A 25,773-nucleotide genomic window follows, 5' to 3' on the forward strand; every position below is an offset into this window, starting at 1 on the left:
GCACAAGTTTGGTATCATGCACACATACTAACTGCAAATAAAATATCAGGTCGGCTTGCAGTTAAGTATAGTAGGCTACCTATTGCACTCCTATAATATTTTAGGTCAACTGATTTTCCATTTGGGTCATTATCTAAGATTGTGTTTACTGCCATAGGTGTTTTTATTTCTTTTGTATTTTCCATTCTGAATTTTTTAAGTAATTCTTTAGTGTATTTGTGTTGATAAATGTAATTTCCCTCATTTGTTTGTTTGATTTGTAATCCTAAGAAATATGTTAATTTTCCTACTAGGCTCATTTCAAATTCTTTTTCCATTAGATTAATAAATTCCTCTAAAAAATCTGAATTTGTTGAACCAAATATTATATCATCTACATAAATTTGTGCAATAAATATGTTTGAATTTAATGATTTAACAAACAAGGTTGGGTCAATTTGACCTTGTTTGAATCCTTTAGATGTTAGGTAGGATGTTAGCCTTTCATACCATGCCCTGGGTGCTTGTTTAAGTCCATATAATGCTTTCTTTAACTTAAATACATAATCAGGGTGTTCTAGACTTTCAAACCCAGGAGGTTGACCTACATAAACTTCTTCTTTTATTAGTCCATTAAGAAAGGCAGACTTAACATCCATTTGGTATAGTTTGAACCCTTTATGGGCTGCATAACTTAGTAACATTCTAATGGATTCTAATCTGGCTACTGGGGCATATGTTTCATCATAGTCAAGTCCTTCAACTTGACTAAATCCATTCACTTAGTTTGTTTCTAAATACCCATTTTGTTTCTATTATTTTCTTATTCTTAGGTGGTGGAACTAGGTCCCAGACCTCATTACGCTCAAATTGGGCTAGTTCTTCTTGCATAGCTATTATCCAATCTGGGTCTAGTAGGGATTCATCCACAGTTTTGGGTTCAATTTTTGAGATTAATGAAATTTGACTTAGGTTTCTAAAGGATGATCTGGTTTGAACTCTTAAGTCTGGGTCACCGATTATTTGATCAATTAGATGATTTGGGTTAACCCTTATTGTTCTAGGAGGTTGATTCTCTTGATGTTGTTCCTCTTCTTCATGACTTAGAGTTTGGTTGGTTTCTGGAACAAACTCAGGTGTTTGTGTAGATCCTATGTCTTGTTTAGTTTCTTCAAACTTTACATTAGTAGTTTCTTCAATTTTTAAGGTAACCTTATTGTAAATTCTGTAGCCTCTACTATTTAGGGAATATCCTACAAAAATTCCATTTTCAATTTTAGAGGTGAATTTTCCTAAGTGTTCTCTTATATTTAAGATGAAAACTGGGCACCCAAATACCTTAAAATATTTTATATTTGGTTGTTTATTATAAAACAGTTCGAAGAACGTTTTGTTATGAGTTTTATTTATTGTTGTTCTGTTCTGGACATAGCAGGCTGTACTAACGGCTTCTGCCCAAAAGTATTTAGGTAGGTTATACTCATTTAACATTGTTCTAGAAGCTTCAAGTAAGGTTCTATTTTTTCTTTCTACAATTCCATTTTGTTGGGGGGTTTTAGGGCATGAGAACTTATGATGGTAACCGTTTTCTAGACAAAAACTTTTAAAGTGGTGATTTTTAAATTCTCCCCCGTTGTCACTCCTAATTCTTTTAATTTTAATATCTTTTTCGTTTTCAATCTGTTTGCAAAAATTTGAAAAAATTTCAAAAGTTTCATCTTTATGTTTTAAGAATTTGACCCAAGTAAACCTAGAATAATCGTCTATAATTAATAAGCAATATAAGTTTCCATTTATAGATTTGACTCCATGGGAGTCAAAAAGGTCTAAATGTAGGAGTTCTAAGATTGAGGTAGTTTGTGGTTGATTTGTTTGTTTGTGGGTTGATTTAGTTTGTTTGCCTTGTTGACAAGCATTACATATGGTTGAATCTAAGTTAGGTAACTTTGGTAATCCTTTTACAAGTCCATTTAGTTTACTTATATTTCTAAAGTTGGTGTGAGACATCCTCCTATGCCATAACCAAGTTTCTTCTTTTTGTGTTAAATAACACTTAATGGAAGAAATGGTTAAGTTGATGACATAGATGTTGTCTTTTCTAAAACCTTTTAGGCTTATGGTAGGATTATCTAGATGTTTGATTGAACATTCTATAGATAGAAATTTGACCTTATACCTAGTATCACACAATTGACTTATACTTAGAAGATTATATTTAAAGTTTTCAACAAGTAAGACATTTGTAATTATAAAGTCTAATTTTAATTCAATATTACCTATACCAATTACCTTGAGTTTGCCGTTGTTTCCAAAGGCAACTATTCCTAGGCTTTTGTAAGTAAGTTGAGTGAACTTGGTGTGATCTCCAGTCATATGTTTGAAACAACCACTGTCCAAAATCCACTTGGTTTCCTACAGTAAGTAGGATTTAAAGTTAGTCTTTTGAGCATGTATTAATTTAAGTTTAAATTAAGATTTTGAAATTAATTTTTAAGTTAAAATTTTAAAATTAATTTTTAAGTTAAAATTAAAAATTTTGAAATTAATTTTTAAAGTTAAAATTTAAATTTTGAAATTAATTTTTAAAGTTAAAATTAAAATTTTGAAATTAATTTTTAAGTTTAAAATTAAAATTTTGAAATTAATTTTTAAAGTTAAAATTAAAATTTTGAAATTAATTTTTAAGTTAAAATTAAAATTTTGAAATTAATTTTTAAAGTTAAAATTAAAATTTTGAAATTAATTTTTAAGTTAAAATTTTGAAATTAATTTTTAAGTTTAAAATTAAAAATTTTGAAATTAATTTTTAAAGTTAAAATTAAAATTTTGAAATTAATTTTTAAGTTAAAATTAAAATTTTGAAATTAATTTTTAAGTTAAAATTAAAATTTTGAAAATATTTTTTAAGTTTGAAATTAAAATTTTGAAATTAATTTTTAAGTTTAAAATTAAAATTTTGAAAATAATTTTTAAAGTTTGAAATTAAAATTTTGAAAATAATTTTTAAAGTTAAAATTAAAATTTTGAAATTAATTTTTAAGTTAAAATTAAAAATTTTGAAATTAATTTTTAAAGTTAAAATTAAAATTTTGAAATTAATTTTTAAGTTTAAAATTAAAATTTTGAAATTAATTTTTAAAGTTAAAATTAAAATTTTGAAATTAATTTTTAAGTTAAAAAAAATTTTGAAATTAATTTTTAAGTTTAAAATTAAAATTTTGAAAATAATTTTTAAAGTTTGAAATTAATTTTTAAGTTTAAAATTAAAATTTTGAAAATAATTTTTAAAGTTAAAATTAAAATTTTGAAATTAATTTTTAAGTTAAAATTAAAAATTTTGAAATTAATTTTTAAAGTTAAAATTAAAATTTTGAAATTAATTTTTAAGTTTAAAATTAAAACCTTATTCATCTCACCCGATCTATATTTTCAATCAGGGAATCCTATGATTTCGTGAGATGAAATTGGTTTGATTACAGACTTTTGGTTTAACTTGTGTTAGATTCAGACTTAGCTTTGATTTCCACAAATAGGCATTCTTCGGATAAACTTCTAAGCTTGGTGAGTCACAAGGACATCATTAGAAGTAACCAACCTTTCGAGGTTTTCCGAATAGTCCTATCCACGGAACTTAGTACTAAATCTTGGTCTAACTGGTTAGGATTCGTTTAAGGGTAGCTTCGGTCAGTTCCACTTGGCCAAATGCACCAGATCGAAACCATATCTTTCTAGACATGCGATGCCCAAGCTTCCCTAACGTACTATCATCCAAAAATTTCACCAGTACCATGATTCAAGTTAAACTTGGTATCTCTTTTTAACTAATCCTAATTACCCTGCCGGGTTAATTTGTTTTGGTTTACCCTGTCGGGTAGGTTAGTTTTGGAGGTGCCAACTATTCTGGAGCCTCCCCCTGAATTATTGGCCATTAATTTAAGTTTTAATTTTAGGCTTGTGTCGATTCTTTTTATAGTTATAGTTAACTTGGTGATAATTTTGTTGTTTCTTAAACTGTTTAGATTTTGAATTTGATTTAGGTTTGTATTTTGGATTTTGGTTTGGTTTATTTAATTTTATATAATGTATTTTTTCTTTAGGTATATAATATTGATTAAGTCCTACTTGCGTGGTCAGACACGCTTTCGGAACCCAAGCTAAATTGGTTGACTTGTATTGGGTTATTAATGATTTGAAGGTTTTATTTGAATTCGACTTATATCCTAGTCCGGTTTTATTATAACATGCTTTTTGATTATTTAGGATTAAGTCTAGATTTTTTGATCTTGTTGTAAATTTTTCTAGCATTTCTTTTAAATCTTTAACATCATTTTTTAATGATAGATTTTCCTCTTCAAGTGTTAGATCTTGAGTTGGATTCGAATTTTTTAATTGTTCCTTGAGGTTTTGATTTTCCTCAAGAAGTGATTTGTTTTCATTTTCTAATTTAGTTAATTTACTATTTAAACAGGAAATAATTCTAAAAAAAATTTTGTTTAAATTAAAGTATACCTCATTCGGGCCTTCGGAAACGAGTACGGACTCGTGGCTTGTTTCGGGTTCAGACCGGTCTTCATCTTCCGACTCATTTTCTGTTTCGGCTTCGCGGGCCATCAGTGCGAGGTGGCTTTGATGTTTCTGCTCTTCTTCCTCCGATTCGTCCGAGGAGTCGTCCCACGTTGCTTTGAGTGCCTTCTTTTTGGTTGGCTTTGGTTTTTCGAACTTTAGTTTTGGACATTCGTTTTTGTAATGTCTCTTTTTGTTGCAGCCGTAGCAAGTCACGTTCTTTTGTTCTGAGGGAGAACTGATCTTTTGAAGATCCTTTTTGCTGAAGCTCCTCTTTCTCCTGGTGAACATTTTTCTTACCAAGTTCACTAGGTGTTCTTCGTCTTCAGAATCTTGATCGGAGTCTTCTTCAAGTTCAGGCTTGCTTTTCTTTTCTTTGGAGGAACCTGCAAATAGAGCTATACCTTTCTTGGCTCCAGCATTAGTTTGTTCATGTAATTCTAATTCACAAAACAGCTCGTCTAATTTTAAGTTGGAAAGATTCTTAGAAATTTTGTAGGCATCCACTATTGATGCCCACAAACTATTACGTGGAAAGACGTTTAAAGCGTACCTTATTAAGTCTCTGTTCTCCATTTGGTGGCCTATCGCATGAAGCCCGTTGAGGATGTCCTTGATCCTCGCGTGTAGTTGATTCGCTGTTTCTCCTTCCTGCATTTTTATATTAAAAATTCTATTTAGAAGCAGGTCTCGTTTTGTTACCTTAGCGTCGCTCGTTCCCTCGTGCAGTTCGATCAGCTTGTCCCATAGCTCTTTAGCGTTTTTGTGTGGACCGACTCTGTTCAGTTCTTCTCTTGTCAATCCGCACTGTAGAGTGTTGATCGCTTTATTTTCTGTTGATGCTTTTTTCTTGAGATCTGCTGTCCAGTCTTCAGGATCCACTAGATTCCCGGCGTTGTCCACTGGAATTTTGTAAGGTTTCGTAATGCTCATCCACTGGTCGAAGTCTGTTTTGAGGTAGACCTCCATGCGCTTCTTCCAGTAAGGGAAGTCGTCCCCGTTGAAGAGTGGAGGTCGCACTGTGCTGAATCCTTCTTGTTGGGACATTCTGTGCACAGGTAAATAACCAAAAAAAAATATCCCAAGACTTGGTCTTGGATTAGTAGTGCGGGAAGAGAAAAATAAAAAAAATCTAGATTCGTGTTGCACTAATTTAAATTGATTAGAGAAATATTAAGTTAACGAAACACCAGTTTTAAAATTAATTATTGAAAAAAAAACAAAAACAATTCACCCCCTGTCTGATTGGTGGTTGCACCAAATCAGAGCGGTACCTGCTCTGATACCACTTGTAGGACCGTTAGATTCGATAGAGGGGGGGTGAATATCGATTCGAAAAAACAAGAGTTTAAACGCAGCGGAAAAGTAAAATAGACACAGTGGTTTTACTTCGTTCGGAGCCTGTGACGACTCCTACTCGAAGGCCCGTGGTCCTTGACCATTTTCGTTGGGCAATCACTAGCAATTCGGAATAATAATTACAAAAGAACCGTACAGGGAATGCTAATGGCGAAAAACAAATCGAGAAAAGGAAAAGGCGAGCGTAGTGTCGACTTTGTTGGCGTCGCCAGCGTCGGCGGCAAGACCAGTGAAGAGTTCTCACTTGATTGATTGTATTTACAAGCTCCATGCGGGTTTCTTTTATATCTCGAGCGCTGGATCCTTCCGGCGCACGGAATGTGACAAACCATGATGCTCCACGTGGCGGCGACTCGGTGGATAGAATTGGGCGCCGGATCCTTCAGGGCGCCGGACCACCTGTTCGAAAACTCCCTTTTCACGTAAAACAAAGTTAGTCAGGCAAATATACATCCTGTAAAACAGATTGTTAGCACAGTTAAAGTTCAACAGATAAAAAAAGAGTATGACTTAGATTCCGTCTTTCCGAGACCGGAATCTAGTCACGATCTCGACTTAGACATCCGAAATGGATCTAAGCCGGATCGACGCCTAATGTTCCCTTCCCGGGAACGCGTCCTCGCAGTCACTCCCCTCCAGTGACTTACCTCACTTACCTGCCAGACGTCCGGTCAGCCCGTCGACCCGTCTGGACTTCTCGCCAAGCGTCCGGTCAGCCCGTCGACCCGCTTGGACTTCTCGCCAGCTATCCGGTCAGCCCGTCGACCTAGCTGGACTTCTCGCCAAGCGTCCGGTCAGCCCGTCGACCCGCTTGGACTTCTCGCCAGCTATCTGGTCAGCCCGTCGACCTAGCTGGACTTCGTGCCAGACATCCGGTCAGCCCGTCGACCTGTCTGGACTTCTCCTGCACACTCGATCAAAGTGTCAGACAACAACAAAACTAACTTAACCTATTTGTCATTCATCAAAACCTGGGTTAAATCGTTAGTGCTAACCGCACCAACATTTTGTCCTTGTGAGATTGCCTCCCCCTTGGACATTGACTCCTATAGTGTCCCCGTTGCTTGCATTGGAAGCACACCACGTGCTCCTTACCCTTGCGTTTTGGAACTCCGACTTCCTTGATCTTTGGCGCCGGTGGAGTCTTCTTAGTCTTCTTTGAACATTTACTCTTGTAATGTCCAAATTCCCTACACTCAAAACACATATGCAATTTACTTGAACTTAAAGTGTTTGAGTTACCTAGGGTTGAGGATGGATGTATGCTCTCTTCTTCATCCCTCCCGGAGGTAGAAGCTTCTTCTTCGTGCTCCGATCTTGAAGAAGAACTCACATTCTCTTCTTCTTTAGATGTTGAGTAGCCCTCAACTTCTAATTCCTCACCTCCACGATGTGAGCTACTTGGCTCACTAGGCTCCTCTTCATGGCTTGAAGTGGGGCTCTCCTCATGGAGTTTGGCCAAGTTGTTCCACAACTCCTTGGCATTATTGTATCCTCCTATCTTACACAAAATATCATTAGGTAAAGAAAATTCAATGATTTTCGTTACCTCATCATTGATGATTGATTGGTGAATTTGCTCCTTGGTCCATTCCTTCTTCTCTAGGGTTTCTCCTTTCTTATCCATCGGAGGCTTGAAACCTAATTGAACACAACTCCAATTTTCAAGGTTAGTCATAAGAAAATACCTCTTTCTTACCTTCCAATACGCGAAGTCGCAGCACTCGTAGAAGGGTGGAAACGTGATGTCTTCTCCGAGTCGATCCATTCTCTAGCTTGTGCTCCTCCGGGTGTTAATCCGACGAAGAGAAACCTTGCTCTGATACCACTTGTTAGGATCCTTCGTACGGAGGCTAGAGAGGGGGGGTGTGAATAGCCGACCCCAAATCGTCGCGTTTCTACAAAACGTGTTAGCGCAGCGGAAAATAACACGTAGAAACGAAGGAAAAGAAGACAAACCTCAAACAAACCGATGTAACGAGGTTCGGAGATGAACTCCTACTCCTCGGCGTGTCCGTAAGGTGGACGAAGCCTACCAATCCGTCGGTGGATGAGTTCCCGGAGAACCGGCTAATACAATATACTCCTTCTGGGTGGAGAAACCTCGCCACAATGTTTCTTGCACAAGCAAGATGGGAGTACAACAGATACAAGAAAGCAAAAGACAATATGAAACACTTGCTTGCCTTTCTTGTTGACTGGAGTGATGAAGCAGCAGCTGACGAGAATCCATCGAGAAGCTCACGAAGCTTCAGCTGCGAGGAGCTCGGCAAAGCTCGATAGCGGTAAGAGCGAGCTCTAGTGCACAAGAACGAAGTTCTAAGGAGGCGATGGCGACAGCCCAGCTTCTTTTATACTGCGAAGAAAAACACGAAGGAATATAGCCGTTGCGTCAGATTAGTGCCTGATCGGTCCACGGATCGATCGGCGCTTTCTCGAACTCGGCTAGCTCGATGGTGCTCGCTCGGTTGTGGGGACCGATCGGTATGGCTTTGATCGGTCCGTGACCGATCGAGGCTTATTGAGTCGCGTTCCTCGCACTCCTCAAGATCGTCACCGATCGGTCGGCAGATCGATATGATTAGTGGCCTTGCGGACCGGATCGATCTTGATCGGTCTCCGGACCGATCGGTGAAGATCACGAATCGATCGTGCGTTACGTTTGTTATCGATCGGTCAGGAGACCGATCAAATACACAAGCGTTTCTTGGATCGGTCTGCAGACCGATCCAGAGCTTGGTTTTTGCCCAAACCAAGTCCCAAACCTTCCAAACCAATATCCGGTCAACCTTGACCTATTGGTACATCATGCTTAGCATCCGGTCACTCCCTTGACCTGCTAAGACTCCCCACCAAGTGTCCGGTCAATCCCTTTGACCCACTTGGACTTTCCTCTTCGTGCCAAGTATCCGATCACTCCCTTGATCTACTTGGACTTCCCAACACCAGATGTCCGATCACCCTTGATCCATCTGGATTTTCCCTTGCCCGGCTTAACTCATCAGGACTTTCAAACTGCCTAGCTTCACTCACTAGGACTTTTACCTGGCTTCACTCACCAGGGTTTTCCCTTTCACCTAGCTTCACTCACTAGGATTTTCACCTGGCTTCACTCACCAGGATTTCCCGACTGCCTGGCTTCACTCACCAGGACTTCTCCGACTGCCTAGCTTCACTCACCAGGACTTTTCCCCGTGCCAAACTCCCTGTTTGGACTTTCCGCGTGCCAAGCTACCTGCTTGGACTTTTCCCCGTGCCAAGTTTCTCCAGTGTCAAGTTTCCATACTTGGACTTTTCCCGAATCAGGTCAACCAGGTCAACCTTGACCTAAGGTTGCACCTACAATCTCCCAAACACCTATTCTTGTCAGACATCAAGAATACAACTCTCTTCTAGTCAAACATCGTCAAACATCAAAACACAACTCGAGTCAGGTCAACCTTGACCTAAGGTTGCACCAACATACATATCATCGGCCATCAACTCGAGAATCGTGATATCATCAGGTATACACTTAACTCATTCCCTCGAAACTCCTTATGGGCATCTATTATAGATGTCTATAAAGTTGCGAAGGATCCTTTTACTATTAAATTAGATGAATTATTTTGTGAATTAACATTACATGAGCAGACTAACTTGAGTCAAACCAAGAAAGGGTTAGCTTTGTATGCAGGACCAAACAAGGAAGCTAAGCCCTGAAAAAAAACCAGAACCAAAGCACTTGAGTCATATAGCATTTATGGCAAGGACAGAAGAGTCCAAATTCGAGTCTGAAGATGAGTACGAGTCAGAGTCCGACGACGAGTCTAAGACAAGCCACGGATTTGCATCCGTTCCTGAAGGATCCGATAAGGTAACTTTCAATTCGAAGTCTGAAATGTTGAAAGTAATTAAATGCTTGTTTAAAAAATTAACAAAATCTGAAAAACAAAATAACTTGCTACTTAAGGAAATAGACCGCTTTAAGGAGCAAGTTAACTTGAGTGACTCGACTAATCATGTTCAAGTTGGAACTTCAACTCAAGTTACAAAACTTGAGGAAGAAAATTCCAACTTGAAAGGACAAGTCGAGCGACTCAAGAAAATGTTGGAAAAGTTCAAACTGGGATCCAAGTGTTTAAATATGGTACTTGGGTCACAACGAGCTGTATACAACAAATCGGGACTCGACTATAAATCAAATAAAACAAACAAACCATACTTGTCTTTAATCAGTTAAAATATTAGAAGTCAAGTCCAAGTATGGGTTCCAATAAAATATTTAACCAAACCAATTAAACCAAATTTTTATTTGATCCCTAAGAGTCAAATTCACTACGTAGATAGACCATACCTAAGCTATGACTCGGGGGGAGCAAATAGAAAAATAGTTCAACCAACTTGATTAGCCAACTTTACATGCTTAGGGTTAGGTTTAGTTTTTGCTTAGAACGGTTAGTTAAAAAGGTTTACCAAACCCTATAACATAGCATCGGAATGGATTGGGATGATAGTACGTCAAGGAAGCTTTGTCGAAGGTATGTCAAAACTGAATCTTGTGTATTCTACTTGGTGCACTAGACATAGTGGATCTGACCAAAACTATCCCAGTCGAACATGGGATAGTTAGATCAAAACTTAGTATTGAATTTTTTGGGCAAGACTATTTTGGAAAGTATTCAGCAAGTGGTCCACCGTTGATACACAAGAAGGTCATATGTCTCGCCACTGAACTAAAAACTTATCCTTAGGAAGCTTGCTTTATTAACCCAAAGCTAAGTTTGAATCTAACATGGGTTCAACAATTTTTTTTAAAATATTTAACTTAACTTAAAACTTAAAAATAAATTTAAACTAAAACTTAAAGTAATTAAACATTATAAATAAAACGTAAATGAAATACTAAAACTTAATTTTAACCTCAAGTAAAAGTTTAAAACTTAATTCTAATTAAAACTAAAAATTAAATTAACACTCAATTAAACTCAAACTTAATTTTTAAAATTATAATTAAAACTTAAAATCGTAAACTTAAAGGAAAACTAAATCCAACTCTAAATCCAAAACTAAATGATTGATCAATTAATTGAACTTGAAATCACTAATTAATTAGTTTATTTTATTTAACAATTAATCTTGAAATTTCTAAACTAAAACATAAATTAATAAATAAACAAAATAAATTTATAATAATAATAAATATAAATTAAAACTTAACTAAATTCAAGGTTAATAAATTAATTAAAACTTAAACTAAAATTTAAAAATATAAACTTAAAACTTAAAGTAAAAAAAAAACTTTCACAACATAAAATTTAATTAATCTAGACCTAAATTCAATACTAAAGTTTAAAACTTAATTCAAATTTAAATTAAATTAACACTTAATCATCTCAAAATTAAATTCTAACTTAAAATGATAATTATTTTTTTATAAGTAATAAATTATCTAACAATTATAATAATGTAAACAAAATCAATCTAACTCAAAACTAATTTAATTCAATTAATTACCTCTTAATTAATCAAATTATTTAAAACTGAAATTAATAATTATAGTTAATCAACTTGATGAATTAATCTAATTTAATAAATAAATGAATCAATTATTCTTAATTAATAAATTAATTACTAACCCTATATTAATTATGTTTAAGTTAATCAAAACTAATTAAATTGTTTTAAATAGTTAACTTAAAAATCACCTTGCAACCCCAACAATCTAGTAAATAATTAATTAATTCTATTAAATAATTTTAAATTATACAACAAATTAGAAACTAAATAAATCATTAAAGTTTTAATCTCAAACCTAATTTATTTAATTCAAACAATAATTAAATCATTAATTAATTTGAAGTTACCTTAACAAATCTAATTAACACAAAATTCAAACTAATCCAAATTTAATTCTCAACTTAATCAATTAATCTAAAATTGATTAACAATTTAAACTAATCATCGTATTTTATTAATTTAAATTTAATCATAAATTAATTAATCTTAATCAATTCAAAACTAACCTTAATTAAGTTTAACTTAAATAATTCAATAATCATATTATGTAAATAATATTTGATTAACTAAATCAAACTTAATTATTAACTTTAAACTTTAACCGTAAACAAATATTAACTTAACCTAATTACTAAAATAATTTAAATCAGCCTACACAAGTATAGGATTATTTAGTTTGATAACTTAGAAATTGAGATTAATTAACTAAATTATTCCAAAACGTTCGTCTAACATATATTTTTAATATCTCGCTTGGACTTTAGGTTATTATTTAATTAAGGAGGAGCATCAATATCATTTCAAAACCAATCTTTCCTAAAATTTTTCAAAATTCATGTTTTCAAATCTTATTTGTTAAATATTTCTTTTAGACTTATGGATTTTAAAATATATTTCAAAATTCTCTTTCCAAAATATTTCAAAAATTATGTACTTATTTTCTTGAAAAAGTATAAATGTTCTTAATTAGAAATTTTGCTTCAACCTTTCAAAACTTAAACTTTACATCAAAGTTTCTTCTTCAAAATTTTGTGTAAAATACCGGAAATAGGCGAATATGAATAAGGGAATTTTCCGGAATTTTTGGACATTTTTCGGGGATTTTTCGGAGTTCGTACGGACGAGTTAACTGGGATAAAAACGGGGCCCGAAAAAGCCTGTTTAGTCTACCTCGTTAAAGCGAGGAAATGTTTATATTTACATTTCCTTTTCTTTTGTTTCTTTTTATTTCCTTATTTCCTCTTCTTATTCCTCACCTCGCCGAACCCAAGCCATCCCCGCAACTCTTCCCTTCTTCTTCTTCCCGACGCCGTGCCCTAACCGTCGGTCCGGCGGTTTCTTCCTCCCCGGAGTTTGCCCAAGCGCCGGCGAGCGCGAGCCACTGCTGGTCAAGCCGTCGGCTGTGCCCTAGTCTCCTTGTCGACGGCGCCGACACCCACAGAAGATTTCCTCTTCTCTGCCGACGCCGAAACCAATTCTCCTTCCCTTCCTGCGACGCCGACGCCGACGCCACTGCCGATCCACCGCAGGTGCGTCTGTGCCCTAGTGTCTCCACCGACGCCGAGCATTCCCGGCCATCTCTCCTCTTCCTCCATTCTGAGATTTTTCCAGCCGGTTCTTCTCGGGCGCCCTCTGCCCTAGATTTGGGCCACAGCCGACCAAGCTCCTTGCCCTGAATCTGCCGAGCCTCACTTTCATCTCTTCTCCTCTGCCCTAGTTTTCCTGGTGTCGTTGTCTTGGTACCACACTGCCGCCGGCCATCAGGATCAGCCGAGTTCTGTGTGATTTGGAGGTCACGGATTGGTGTGGTTTGGTTGGGAAGGGACTGCTGATACAGAGTTGAGATTTAGGTATGAAATGTTGGGCTTCAATTTGATTCATCTTGCAATCTTGAGATGTTGATGCAGTGTATTATCATAACATGTGTTGTTTGGGCAGTAACTTTGTGATCCCCAGCAGCGGCTCTGATCTTGTTTCAGCAACCAACGTCTTTGATTTTGGATCAACAGTGATACATACGAATTGAGGTAAGGAGTAGGGATTTGATGCATGATGTAGATGATTGTTAGATTTGGTAAATACATTGAATTAGGTTGGAATTGGATTATTATGATGATGAATTTGAAATAGGTTTATGTGTTTTTGGAATTAGGGTTTTTGCCCTAATTTAGGGTTAAAGAATTTATTTAGCTATTTATAGGAATTTAGCTAAATAATTCGTATATGTTTGGTATTACAGGACTTTGACGCGAGACGAGTATCTCGGAGTCAGATTGGACCTTTCTATTTGAGGCGGTACTTTTGACTTATGTCATTTGATATGCTTAGTAATTAAATTAACATGTTGCATTAATTGTGTTTCTTATCATTTCGGTTAATCACTACCCAAATCTTACATGCTTGATTGATTTGTTGGTTTTGCATCTCAGGTATATTTTACCTGTTTGTACATGCTTATAGGGGTAGTGATATGCCATGCTTGACCATGTTCAGGACCTAGGTTTTTATACATTCTGTGTACCTTTGATTCGATATGATTCGTTGACCTAGGGTGCACTTTTCTATATATATGGATTAGGTCAGGATGTTTATATGGTTATTGCCATGCATCATTTGCATGATTGCATGCTGTGCGATAGTCCGCTCCATTATTGTTGAGCACATCGCCAGTTACATGGATCTGCACACACCACCACTCATGGGTTAGTGGTCGATTCAGGCTGAGTGTGTTGCAGCAGGGACTCTGTTAGGCACCGTTGGTCCGCTCATGGGTAGTGTGACACAACGTGTTATCCGGCAGGGATTCCTCCCCGTGTTTGCGTACCGGGAGTTGAGAGCATTGCGCTCCCCATCTATGATTTGGGGTAGGAGGATAGGTGTACTCGACAAGATCCCGTCCACTCGGTCACTCATCGGGAGTAGTGACGACAGAGTGCACCATTGCCCTACCCACTCGGCCTCACTTTGGTATGAGATGATCGACTGGCGTCGGGGTGACCAGGGCGCATCATTGGCATCATATGCATGATGCATTTATTGCTGTGTTTGTGTTTCTTGCATTTATATGCTGCATATTGTTTGGATACCTATGTTTGACATGCATCTGGATTTCCTTATCCCATGTTTGACCTTATACTCAGGACTGGTTAGTACAGTATTCTCTGTTTATTTCAGATGCATTCTTATCTTTCTTATCGGAGTACGCATGATTAGTGCTAGGTGTTGTTTCTTTACTTTGCATATCAACTGTACCTGCTGAGTGTTGGACTCACCCCGCCTCCATTGTTGTTATTTTCAGGTTGATGCTGTCAGGAGGGAGTTCCAGTCGCTAGTCCCCACTGCACGTAGTGCTACTCCGCTGCTGGTTTTTGAGTTGTTTCATTTTAGCTCTTCGCTATCAGACTTTATTTTTGTTTTGTTTTGGACTTACATATGGATATTGTATGGAATCTTTCCGTTGGATGAACTTTTCGTATGATTTGGATTTACTCTACTACATGCCTGCCTGAACGGCAGAAGAGGTAAGAAAAAAATCGGATTTGGGCTTTACGAGTGTAGTTGAGTAGGGTTGATTTCGAGTCAGAGTATTATTACTGCGTGGTTGTGTCAGCCAGAGGCTGAATATATATATATAAACTGCGTGGTGATTGATTTTCATTACTGTTATTATTCCAGCCGCCTGTGGCTGAGTATTTAGTGCTTGTAGAAAATTTTGATTGTCCGCCGTACAGGGGAGATGCTGCCGAAATTTTCTCGGACAGGGACTCTTCTGGGGGCGTGACATTTTGACTTAGATCTTTTTTCTAAAATTTATAAAGACTAATTTCAAATCTTAATTCACTATTTTCTCTTAGAAAATTTTTTAACTTCCAAAGTTTTCCATTGAAAATTTTTCTAATCAATCATAAATTTTTTTTAACTTACACTTATTCATAAAATTTTTTAAGTTGTTCTAAAAATATTTTAACTTAATTCTATTAAAATAATTCAACGCTTAGATATTTTATGATTTTTTTTAAAAAACTTTTTTGTACTATTATTTTCAATCACATAACTTCTGACTTATACTTAAAGAACCTTGATTTAAAAAAAAATCAAATGATTTTTCTAACTCAAACTCTTAATTTTTCTTGAAATGTTGGATGATATTACCCCTATTTTTGATGTGTGTCAAAGGGGGAGAGATAGTAAATTTAGGGGGAGTTATTGAACTCAAGAGGAGAGTTAAATGTTTGTTTATTTAACTCTATATATTTTAAACTTAACTGTGAACCTTAGTTGCCAAATATCAAAAAAAGGGAGATTGTTGGTGCAAGGTGCACCAGAATCAAACCTGAGTTTTGATGTTGTCAAAGGTTCAAATTAAGTCTTGTTATGATCTGATGATTTAGCTAAGTGTGCAGGCTATTTACTCAATCGGTAAAGCCCTAGTCACGACCAGACAGTAAAGTCCAAATAGGTCTGGAGAATCCAACGTTTAGCAGGTAGGTTGAGGTAAATAACTGGAGGAGCGACAGTGAGGTCGGGTTCCTGAAGGAAACAACCTAAGGTCGCTGATCCAACTAAAGAACCCGGGAAGGTTTCCAAGTTAAGATCAAGACAGTCCTAACTGTTATACTCATGCATATTACTACTCATGTATTATAACTGTGCTAACTTTGTTTTACAGGAATATTATTATTATATTGAACTAACTTTGTGTTGCAGAATCATATGTCCCCTTGAATTTTAAATGGTCATAACTTTTGACTTAGAACTCAGAATAAGGCTCTGTCAGCGGCCATACGACCAACACTCAGAAACCTTCATTTGACCAAGGGTTTGGTCGACTGAATAGGAGGTTCAGTCGACCGAAAAAGGTATTTTATCAGTCGACCGAACAGGCAAATTTGGCAAAACAGATCAGGCTCACAAACATGGTATCACAGCATGACCGGTCAACCGAAAATAAGGTTCAGTCGACCGAACAGTAAAAGCATTAATGGATCATTAAGTTTGAATCTCGGCGAGAAGGGAAGTTCACTATTCGATCTACCGAACAAGGTTATCAGTCGACCGAACCATTAAAGATCAGTTAATGCTCGAAGATCAGATCTCAGCGAATCTCATCACAGAAGGAAGGGAGCGGGTTCGGTCGATCGAACCCAGGGATCAGTCGACCGAACGTTGACGACTTTTATAAAAGAGAGCTCGAGGTCCAGGGTTGAGTAACACTATTTAAGTTCGAAGTCAATCTCTGTGCTAGCTGCTGCTGTTCTGCTACTGCTCTACAACTCTTCTACACGCAGGCAAGTGCCGACCAAGCTTCAACTGTCACATACTGTCGGTATACCTTACTTTTGTATTGCACTTAAACTTATATAAGATAGTAGCCTTGTTACTATCTTATATTATTGCATACTGTACGTATTGCTTCTTTCCGAGGTTTTTGGGAAGAAGAATCTTAGTGGATTGCCCATCAGTGCGATCAAGGATCACGGGTCTTGGAGTAGGAGTCGACCTAAGCTCCGAACCAAGTAACCGAACGAGTTTCTTTTACTTTCCGCTGCACGACTCTGTTTTCTAAAGTAAAAGAAAAGTTTTAAAAGCGCGATATTTAACCCCCCCCCCCCCCTCTATCGCACTCATTCGATCCAACACCAGCAACTGAATCATGCACCAAGGACTACATCTTAAGGTTGTGTTGTTTGCTTCCAACCACTTTGAATCAACAACAATTGGCGTACAACACTGGAAAGCACCGGCGACAGCTTCTTTAGGCTGAAAATTAGTCCTTGCCGACCACGTGTTTGTCATGTAAAAATGATCGTAAATATCGACGATCAAGTCGGGAGGATAGCCATTGGCATAAGTGGTCGACTAGCACTAGAAACAACGCCAATGGTTGGTGGTAGCCGGCAACCATACCACTACGTGGGGCAGAAGAAACACTGCGTTGACATAATCATGGGCGTGTGTGGATGTGGGATGCACAGGTAAGATAAGGATAAGTTTTGAATTTAGAAAATCAAAGTGAAATTATATATATGATATGTTGAGTGACACTTTGTGCACGATCGTGAGCAAAATTCGACGTGGGTTATCTGATGCGGCCAAAACCTAATTTTTTTAATCACTCTCTCGTCTGCATGCAACAACTTTTCTCTCTCATCTGCATGCAACAACTATAAAATTTTTTAATCTCTCTCTCATCTACATGCAACAACTTTTCTCTTTTTTTTTTTAAATTAAAATGATATTCTATCTTCTCTCTCCTATTATTACATGCAAAAAATTATTGTAATAGTGATGATACAACTTGTAGCAGTTACTATGCAGTAGCTGCTACAACTTATAGCAATTACTATACAGTAGCAGCTACTATGCAGTAGCTGCTACAACTTGTAGCAGTTACTATGCAATAGCTGCTACAATGGTGCAGTAGCTGCTACAACGGTGTAGAAGCCGCTACAAAGGTGCAGAAGCTGTTACAATGGTGCAGAAGCTGCTACAATGGTGCAGAAGCTGCTACAACGATGCAGAAGCTACTACAACGGTGCAGAAGCTGCTATAACGATGCAGAGCTACAGCGGTGTAGTAGCTGCTACAGCGGTGCAATAGCTGCTACAGCGGTGCAGTAGCTGTTACAACGGTGTAGTAACTGCTACAACGGTGCAGAAGCTGCTACAACGGTGCAGAAACTGTTATAACGGTGCAGTAGCTGCTACAACATAGTAGTTACACAATAACACTGCTACACATTATAGCAGCTACTATACAAAAACTGCTAGAACATGTAGCAGCTATTGTGTAGTAGCTGCTATAACGTTGTAGCAGCTACATCACCTTTAAAAATTAGCAGCGCAGTGATTGTTGCATGCAATCAGATGAGAGAGAGATTAAAAAATTTTATAGTTGCATGCAGATGAGAGAGATTAAAAAAATTAGGTTTTGGCCACGTCAGATTGTTGGTTAGTCCTAGGAAAACGTACCGGTTCCACTGTACAAAAAATTTTTGTACAAGTGTCGAAGCTTTCCTTAAATAACCTATTGTGTTCTTTAGAAGTTAAATTAGGAATCGCAGACGGAACTTACATCATTGATTCTAAATTTAACTTATCTGTTCTTAATGGTTTAGATTTGAATCGCAAGCGGAACTTAACACTATTGATTCAAATCCACCTATGTTATTAATTTCATTAAATATTAATTTCTAAAATTGGCTTCTAGGACTGCATGGCGAGGCACATGACCTTCTTAGATATGGGAGCAACCACCACCGCCTAGACAAAGCCTTTTAAGGAAAACTAATATTTAATTTCCTTAAATAACTCTAGGTTTAACCAAAAAGAACAATCGAATCACAAATTCAAAAAATAAAAGAAAAGAAACACAACTTCAAAACAAATCCGAAAACTCTAGAATCATATGCCTCTTGTGTTTGGTATTTCCAAAAATAACTATACAAAGAAAACTACTATGATGCGAAAAATAATTACTAGTTATACCTTTCTTTATAAGCAAATAACCTCTTGATCTTCTACCGTATTCCTCTTCTTATCCCGGACGTTGTGTGGGCAACGATCTACCGAGATGAGAACCACCCAAGCCCTTCTTCTTCCTTCCTAGTTTCGTCCACCAAAAGCTCCTCCAAGGATAAAAAGGTTCAGCCACCAAAAGCTCCTCTAAGGATGAAGAGATTCGGTCACCACCAAGCTCCAAGGGATGCTAGAAATATCGCCTCCTTTTCTCTCCTTCTTCTCCAAGCAAGATCCGGCCACCACAAGGACTCCAAGGATGAGATGAGGTTCGGCCACAAGATGGAGAGAAGAGAAAAGAGAAAAGAGAAGGGGATGATGGCCGGCCACACCAAGGAAGAGAGAGGAGGAAATAGAATAGAGTCGTTTCCCATGAAGGCACCTCTACCCCTTCTTTTATAATCCTTGGTCTTGGCAAATAAGGAAATTTAAATAAAAAACTTCCTTAATTCTTTTACCAAGAAAAGGAAAATTTATTTAATTAAAAATAATTTTCTTTTCTCAATATACATGGTCGGCCACAACAAAGCTATAAACAAGGAGAGTTTTAATTAATTAAAACTTCTTAATTTGTCTCCGGAAATTTATAAAAAAATTTCTCCAATAATTTTTCCCTTCATGGTGGTTTGTAAAAAAGAAATTTTATAAATTAAAATTTTTCTTTTAAACATGTGGATAAAAAGAAAGTTATCTCTAAAAATTAAAATATCTTTTAATCTACAAATAAGGAAAGATATCAAACCTTTTCTTAATCTTTTGTAGAAGCTTTATAAAAGAAATATTTAATTTTTAAACTCTCTTTTAAATTATGAACATGGTTTAAAAAGAAAGTTTTCTCAAAATTAAAATCTACCTTTCAATCTACAAATAAGGAAAGATTTCAAATCTTTTCTTAATCTTTTGTAGAAAACTATAAAAAGAAAAATTTAAATTTCAAACTCTCTTTTAAAACCATGATATCCATATAAGAAATAATTTTAATAAAAATCCCTTTTTAATATGATGTGACCGACCACCTAAGCTTGGGCTCCAAGCAATTGGCCGGCCACCTTAAGGCTCAACCTTTAGGCTTGGCCGGCCCTAAGCTTGAGCTTCAAGCTTGGCTTGGCCGGCCTCTATAGGTTGGGTAAGAAGTGGGTATGTGGTGGGTATAAATCTCTATATACAAGAGGCTACGATAGGGACCGAGAGGAGGAATTGGTTTTGGTCTCCTGATGAAATTAAGCTTCCCGTGTTCGCCCTGAACACACAACTTAATTTCATCAATAATAATTCATTCCACTAAAGAACTATTATTGAACTACCGCACCAATCCCAAATTACATTTTGGGCTCCTTCTTATTATGAGTGTGTTAGTCTCCCTGTGTTTAAGATAATGAATGTCCACTAATTAAATGAGTTACTGACAACTCACTTAATTAATATCTTAGTCCAAGAGTAGTACCACTCAACCTTATCATCATGTCGGACTAAGTCCACCTGCAGGGTTTAACATGACAATCCTTATGAGCTCCTCTTGGGGTCATTCTCAACCTAGATTACTAGGACACAGTTTTCTTCTATAATCAACAATGCACACTATAAGTAACATCATTTCCCAACTTATCGGGCTTATTGATTTATCAAACTAAATCTCACCCATTGATAAATTAAAGAAATAAATATCAAATATATGTGTTTATTATTATATTAGGATTAAGAGCACACACTTCCATAATAACTGAGGTCTTTGTTCCTTTATAAAGTCAGTATAAAAAGAACCGACCTCTAATGGTCCTACTCAATACACTCTAAGTGTACTAGTGTAATTATATAGTTAAGATAAACTAATATCTAATTACACTACGACCTTCTAATGGTTTGTTCCTTTCCATCTTGGTCGTGAGCTACTGTTTATAATTTATAAGGTACTGATAACATGATCCTCTGTGTGTGACTCCACACACCATGTTATCTACAATATAAATTAATTGAACAACTATATTTATCATAAATGTAGACATTTGACCAATGTGATTCTTATTTCTAGATAAATGTTTATACCAAAAGCTAGGCTTTTAGTATACATCCTAACACAGATAACCCGCGTCGGATTTCGCTCACGGTCGCGCACAAAGTGTCCCTTAGCATATCAAATCTCTCTCTCTCTCTCTCTCTCTCTCTCTATATATATATATATATATATATATATATATATATATATATATAAGATTAATTAGAATGGCATAAAAAAACAAAGAAAAACACAAGTAAACTATAATCGATTAAAGCTGGATTTAATGATTAAAACTTTTATTTAAGGTTAGATTGTGTAATGAATCAGTCTGGTTTAATTGATTTGAGTCGATCTAGTCTAATCAGATTCAAATTTATTTTAAATTATTAGTTGATTTAATTAGATTATTTTTTATTTAATTAGATCCTGATCTGATTTAAATCATTAATTGGTTTAACTAAACTATTCTGATTCAAACTAGAATTATTTTGAGATGATTTAATTTATTAGGCTAGATTTTTTCAAATTTGATCAAATAGATTAGATTTTTTTAATGAGTCCGATTTAATCCAATGGATATTGGTTTGATTAAATGTACCTGAGTTTGATTAATAAGTCTTAGATTGACCTAAATGAGCTTAGATTAACAATAACATGATATAGATATAGAAAATCTCTGTCCAATTAGATTAGTTCTAATGAGGACAATGGACAAAGTTTAAGGTTTAGTTTCCCAATCGACCTATCTAGTGTGTCAATCCACTAGAGCTCCTCAAATAAAGAAAATTAGTTTTTCTTATTTGCTTATGAATTTTGTATATTTTTCTATGCATATGTGTGAATTGAAATGAACTGGTTTTGTTATTGGTTTGTTAGTTTTGTACTGATATTATTATTTTTTAATTCCAAATTCCATGGATAATATGCACAATGACTCGTCGTGATATGCGATGGCATGAGCTATGGGAGGAGATTCAGGAGACTATTTTTTGGAGTCAAAGGACATATTGAACGACTTAATCGGTTGTTCTAAAAAATTGAACAGGAAGAGTTCCAATCCTGGATAATTTTAAGATATGGGCTTTGATTCAATCATTGTCAGGGTATCCAAAGATGGTAGCACACCATATATGAGAGCATTTTGAAGAGCACATCTCATATGCAGAATTGTGTGTGGAGCTACTTTACCATGACTATATAGAGGAGGATCCTAAATAATCTGAGGAGGATCCTGAAGAGCTAGAGGAGGATCTAGAGGAAGATCCTGAAGAATTTAGGCAGGATTCTGAAGAAAGTTTGATGATAGACCAAATTGAAAATCATAAAGTTAGTTTACTTGAGATTGTCTCAAATGAGTCCAGATTGAAAGGGATTGAATTAACCACTATACTAGTGTTTGTCTTAGTGGGAGTGATGTTGATCTATCTTGTTTATTAGAGTTCTGTTATTATTATTATTCGTACGTATTAGTCTATTTATTTTATGAGTCATGTAATAATTTCTGTCATTATGTACGAATAGAGTTATTTTATGAAAAGTTATGTTATGTGTTACCAAACTTAAAAATGATTGGTTCATGTTTAATTTAAAGATTAGTTCATGTTTAATTTAATGATTAGTTTATGTTTACTTTAATGATTTGTTCATTTGTTGGGATGTGTGTAATAGAATTGATTAATGTTGATTTAATTGGGAAACATAGTTATCAATTGATTTTGTAAATCAATTCAAATTAACATTGAGTCAATCATAAATTGCATGCATATGAATTACACTGAATTACTAAATAATGTGTATATTTATGTTAGATCATGATAATTGAAAACATCATAGCTGAACTCAATAAGGGAGAGAAACTTAATGAGGATAACTATAAAATATGACACCTCAAAATATAATATGTTCTTAAGGAACAAGAAGTTCTAGAGACTATTCATCAGTTTATGGAAAAACCTGCAGATGGTTCTATGACACAACATAAATGTGATCTTGATACCTATAAGGCATGGAAGAAAAATAACTCTACTACTAAGGGTATATCGATTAGTTTAATGATAGATGACATATTCTATGAGTATGAGCTATTTCCATTAACTCATACTATCTAGGTAGCTCTTAGAGAGAAGTACAGTGGAGTTAGTTTAAACAAGCTTCGTCGCTTGACAATAAAGTTTGACAGCTATAAAAAGTATCAAAATGTTATCATGGCCCAACATCTGAGGGAAATAGCTAAACTGATTCAAGAGCTGAAGATTGTTGGTCATGAGTTGGCTGATGAACAATAAGTTCAAGAAGTTATCCGTTCTCTTCTTGATTCTTGTAAAATGATGAAACATAATCTGACTCATAGTGAAAGTATCAAAACTTTCACTGATGTCTCATGACATGTTGAACTAGAGGCGGAGAGAATAGAATCCGCAAGGATATCTGGTTAAGCTTTTGTAGTTGAAGGTTTTGGATCCAAGAATAAGAAAAGATGGGTAAAGAAAGAAAAATAAAAGGGAAAAGAAGCTGGTGCTACTGTTGGGCAAGGCCTAATCAAGAAAAAAGGAAAGAAGTATGGAAAGAAACCTAAAAGTAAGCTGACTTGCTATAACTGTGGCAAGAAGGGTCACTTTGCTCGAGATTGTACTGAGCCGAAAAAGGTAGATCCATGTTTAACTTCTTTTCATGAGAATTATGTTGCTAATTTATTGTTATTGGTTGATTCTTATCCTTTGTGGATTATAGATTCAGGAGCAATGTGTTGGTGCAATATCCCTTAGGTCAGGTTGACCAAGTTGACTAAGTTTGAGTTGGCTCAAGCTTGAGTATTAATGTTTGAGTTTCGATGTTTGACAATATATGGAGATTACAGGAGCAATCGTCTTATTGGGGAGATTATTGGAGCAATTCCCCTTTGGTTAAGGTTTGACCAATCTGATGTGAAGAAGAATCAAGTAGGTCAAAGGGTTGATCGGATACTTGACTGTGAAAATCCTAGTGAGTTAAACTAGGTGAAAATCCTGGTGAGTGAAGCCAGGTGAAAGACCTAGTGAGTGAAGCTAGGTAGTTGGAAAATCCTGATGACTGAAGTTAGGTGAAAGACCTAGTGAGTGAAGCTAGGTAGTTGAAAAATCCTGGTGAGTGAAGCTAGGTGAAAGACCCAGTAAGTGAAGCTAGACAGGTGAAAATCGCGGTGAGTGAAGCTGGGCAGTGGGAAAATCCTAGTAAGTAAAGCTAGGTGAAAGTCCTGATAAGTGAAGTTAGGCAGATGGAAAGTCTTGGTGAGTAAAGCCAGGCAGATGGAAAGTCTTGGTGAGTGAAGCCAGACAGATGGAAAGTCCTGGTGAGTGAAGCCAGGAAGATGAAAAGTCCTAGTGAGTGAAGCTAGGTAGATGGAAAGACCTGGTGTGTGAAGCCAGGCACTTAGAGATCCAAGTGGATCAAGGTTGACTGGACACCTGGTGTTGGGAAGCCCAAGTATGTCAAAGGATTTACCAGATACTTGTTGGGTGCTACTCGGAATTCCGTTCTGTTTCCCCTGTTCAAAAATTTGTACAAGAACAAAACTTTTCCTAGCAGCTCATGTGCTCTACAGAAGTTAAACTTAGATTGCAAACGAAACTTAACATTATTAATCTAAGTTGTTCTTCATAAGTTAAACTTGGATTGGAAATGGAACTTAACATTTTTACTCCAAGTTCAACCCATGTATTTTTTAGAAGTTAAACTATATTACAGAAGTTGATTAAATATCTATTTCAAAGATTGGCTTCCAAGTTAAACATGGCGAGACACTCGACCTTCTTGGGTATGGGATCATCCACCACTTCCTAGACAAAGCCTTTCAAAGAAATTGAATATTTAAACTTCTTATAGTAACCTTAGGTTTAACTATAGAGACCATAATAGAAACACAAAATCGCTAGCCTCTTGTGTTGGTATTTCAGATCCATACAAAGAAAAACTAAACTAGTTCACCGCGGAAACAATTAACTAGTTATACCTTTCTTTGTATCTTAAAGACTTCTTGATCTTCTGCTGTATTCCTCTCCTCTTCTTGGACGTCGTGTGGGCAACGATCTTCCAAGACAGAAACACCCGAACTTCTTCCTTTGCTCCCAAGCTTTCGGCCACCAAGAAAGGCAAAGAGAAGATACCTCCTCCTTCTTCTTCTTCTCCACCAAACAACCGGCAACCAAGGTTGAAGAGAGGTGCCGCCAGCCTCAAGAGAGAAAGGGAGAAGAAGGGCCGGCCACCAAAGAAGATAAATGAGAGAGAACCTTAGTTGTATTATTAGAGAGCATCCCCTCCTCCTCTTTTATAATCTTTGCTAGCGGTTAATAAGGAAATTTTTTAATAAAATTTCCTTTTATTTGCTATTGTAGATGGTTACAAAAAAGAAAAGATTTTAACAAAATTAAAATCTCTCTTTTAAACCATTGTAAATAGCTATAAAAGGAAAGATTATAAAAAAATTTTGTTTTAAACAAAATCTTCCTTTTATTCCTATAATGGTTGGTTACAAAAAAAGAAAGATTTTAACAAAATTAAAATCTCTCTTTTAACCATTGTAGATAACTACAAAAAAGGAAATATTTCAACAAAATTAAAATCTCTCTTTTAACCATTGTAGATAACTACAAAAAAGGAAAGATTTTAACAAAATTAAAATCTATCTTTTAATCCATTGTAGAAAGTTATAAAAGGAAAGATTTTAACAAAAATTTATTTTCAACAAAACTTCCTCTTCTCTTCTTGTATGGTCGACCTCATGCTTGGGCACCAAGCATGGCTTGGCCGACCCACATCTTGGGCACCAAGAGGGCTTGGCCGGCCCCTTTCTTGGGCACCAAGCAAGGATATGGCCGACCCCTC

General features: G+C 35.9%; 1 long non-coding RNA gene across 1 annotated transcript; it reads left to right on the forward strand.

Moving 5' to 3' along the window:
* The first annotated feature begins 13,036 nt into the window (after positions 1-13,036).
* On the forward strand, positions 13,037-13,679 carry LOC121990282. Its single transcript, XR_006114534.1, has 3 exons — positions 13,037-13,250; positions 13,339-13,427; positions 13,640-13,679. It is a non-coding gene; the product is annotated as an uncharacterized LOC121990282 (long non-coding RNA).
* Positions 13,680-25,773: the final 12,094 nt, after the last annotated feature.

Source organism: Zingiber officinale, chromosome 6B, assembly GCF_018446385.1.
Source record: "Zingiber officinale cultivar Zhangliang chromosome 6B, Zo_v1.1, whole genome shotgun sequence".
NCBI classification, from domain to species: domain Eukaryota; kingdom Viridiplantae; phylum Streptophyta; class Magnoliopsida; order Zingiberales; family Zingiberaceae; genus Zingiber; species Zingiber officinale.